This window comes from Pteropus alecto, unplaced genomic scaffold, assembly GCF_000325575.1.
Source record: "Pteropus alecto unplaced genomic scaffold, ASM32557v1 scaffold68, whole genome shotgun sequence".
In the NCBI taxonomy this organism is placed as follows: Eukaryota; Metazoa; Chordata; class Mammalia; order Chiroptera; family Pteropodidae; genus Pteropus; species Pteropus alecto.
The window spans coordinates 287,210-290,513 of NW_006441386.1; positions in this window are offsets into that span (position 1 = coordinate 287,210).

Genomic DNA, 3,304 nt, shown 5'->3' on the forward strand with positions numbered 1-3,304 from the left:
TTTGACAGCAATCAACAGTCAGCTTGTGCGGCCTGTGGGCGGCCTGTGGGCAGCCTGCACATCTCAGGAGAAACCTTCGGTGGTGGCCCACCAGTGCCAGCATGAGCCACAATATCTTTTGAACAAATCTCATGGGTTTGCAGGCCTCAGCTGGGCAGCAGCTGGCCTCAGTGAAATCTGAGACTCTTCTGGGTGGCCACAAGCTCAGCATTGGCACCAAAACTGAATCTGCATTGTCAGGGTGAAATCTACTCACTTTATCATGGTGATCCCCAGGGTCCCTGGGTCTCAGGGTCCATGTGTACCACCCAAAGGCTCTCACAGCTACAGAACCTTACGAGCAGACATCAGGCAGTCCTGGGCCTCTTGCTAAGCAACACCAAGGCTGATAATGAAAGCAACCACCCATGATTCGCAGCGTGGTGTCTCCTACTTACCACCAGATCTTGCACAAGCAGCAATCAACTTTGGATCACTTTGTAGTTCCTACCAGCTTGTTCCAAGTAATCAAAGGGAGCATCTGACCTTGGCCTGCATGAAAGCCTCACCCAAGGGGCCACAAAACCAATACACCCAGGGGCTGGCATCAGACCACAAAAGAGTACTATCTGACTAGCCCCACAAGTGAAACACCCAAAAGGTGGTCTCAACAGATACATGAGCTCACTAAGAAAAATCCCACTCTGTACAATTGCCCCTACCCAGCAGTTCATACCATCTGGGTGTGGCCAATCCTCACAGCCAGTCATCCTGAGAGTCATTCCCACCCACTGACATGCTAACAGTAGTCAAGGCTAAGCTACAACAGGAGAACACACAACTCATACAAGGAATACTCTTAGAGCTCCTGGCACAGGTGACCAGGGAGATTGCACCATGGCCACACAGAGTACCTACTACATAAGGCCATCTGGCCAAGACTGGAATATGTAACAAATCTACCCAATACATTGAAACAAACACAAAGAAGAAACTAAAATGAGAAAACAAAGAAACGTCGCAAATGAAACAACAGGAAAACTTCAGAAAAAAATAACTAAAAAGGGAGGCAAGCAACTACAAGATATGGAGTTCAAAACATTAGTTATAAGAACGCTCAATGAACTTAAGGGGAGAATAGGTGATCTCAGTGAGTATTTTAACAGAGATAGTAAGCATAATAAAAGGACATAGAAACCATGAAAAAGAACCAGTCAGAAATGAAAAATATAATAAGTGAAATGAAGAATACACTAGAAGGAATCAACAGGTAATTAGATGAAGCAGAAGTTCAAATTAATGATTTGAAAGACAATGTAGAAGAAAACACCCAATCGTGACTGCAAAGAAAACTCTTGGAAAACATCAAGTGTACCAATGTTCACATCAAAGAGTTATTTGAAGAAGAGAGAGAGCAAGAGATTGAGAGCCTATTTGAAGAAATAATGATGGAAAACTTTCATCATTTGAAAGAAATAGGCATAAAAGTACAAGAAGTACAGAACTCCAAACAAGAGGAACTCAAACAGGCCCATACCAAAACGTATCATAATTAAAATGCCAAAGGTTAAAGCCAAAGAGAGAACCATAAAAGCAGCAAGAGAAAGGCAGCTAGTTACTTATAGGGGTACTCCCATAAGAATGTAAGCTGATTTCTCAACAGACAATTTGCAGGCCAGAAGAGAATGGCACAAAATATTCAAAGTGATGAAAACAGGGACCTACAACCAAAACTGTACTACCCAGCAAGGCTAGCAATTAAAATTGAAAGTGAGTTAAAGAGCTTACCAGAAAGGAAAAAGCAAAAGGAATTCATAACCACCAAGCCAGTATAAAAGAAACGTTGTAGAGGATTCTTTTTTTAAAAGGTACAGGCAAAAAACAATCCAAAAATAAAACCCAGGATCTTTGGAAACATGGCAGAGTGGTAGACATCTCCCTTGAAACAACAACATCTAAAACTCATTTAAAAAAAGACCAAAACTGCACACCAGCATGTCTGAGCGTGGAATCTATGTATAAGAGCTACCACAGGTCAGAACCCCGGGTGTCAGGCAGATGACTGGGAGAAATAAAGAAGCTTCCTCTCGCAGCCTCTGGAGCTCCCTGCAGGAAGAGAGGGAGGAGAGAAGGAGCAGCAAGTTCCCTGAACAGCCCTGCCTAGGAGTGCTGTGAGCTCCCTGTGGCCGGCTGGTGGGAGGGTCCAGTCATCAGGGCAGAAAGCAGAGAAGTGGCTGGCAGAGAAACAACAGTTGATTTTTTACCAACAGCAGTTGCAAAACCAAGGCTGAGCCACAGCTCCCAACTGCCAACCCAGAGGGCCCCTCCCCCCATACCCTACAAGACCGATCACTGCAGAGCCACAGGAGAATCTGAGCAAATGCTGCCAAGACTGTCGCTAACACTGACAGGGACTGAAACTTAGGGTAGCAAGCATGATTAAATATCTACAAGAAAATTAAAAAGGCATTATTTAGGCTTCATATAAAGCAGGAATCCAACAGACTTAGACGCCACCTACTGGAAACCAAAAAAAAAAAAAAAGCACCTTTGCAACAGGCTAAAGAGAGACCTTGATATAATAAATTTTCTTTCTGGGGAAAAAAAAAAAAAGCAAAATACATTCCCATTAATGCCCAGGCAAAGAAATAGTCCATTAAACACCATGAACAACCAAGGTAACAAAGGATATCAGAAATAAAGAGAAAAATCTCCAGAAAATAAGCTTACAGACATAGAAATATATAATTTACATGACATAGAATTCAGGATGGTACTTCTAAAAAAATTAGTGAGTTCCAAAACAAGTCATATCAACAATTTTAGGAATTGAAAAAACAACTAGATGAACAAAATAAGGAGATTGAAACCCTCAAAAAGAACAGCATTGATCTTCTGGAGATAAAACACACACACTGCAATAGTTGAAATTGAAATAGCAAGCTTGGGAAATAGAGTCGACCAAATGGCGGAAAGGATCAGTGATATCAAAGACAGAAATCTAGAAAGAAATCAGAAGGAAGAAGAGAGAAACCAAAGAATGAAAAATAAAGAGAAATTCAAGAACTAGCGGATACCATCAGGAGAGGAAATCTAATAATAATGGGCATTACCAAAGGTGAGGTAAAGGAACAGGGATTAGAAAGCATTTTCAGACAAATAGTGGATGAGAATCTTCCAAATCTAAGGAATGAGCTGGAGCTTGGAATTCAAGAAGTCAACAGAACACCCAATTATCTCAACCCAAAAAGGCCTTCACTAAGACACGCTGTATTAAAATTATCAAAAATCAATGACAACGATAGAATTCTCAAGGCAGCCAGAG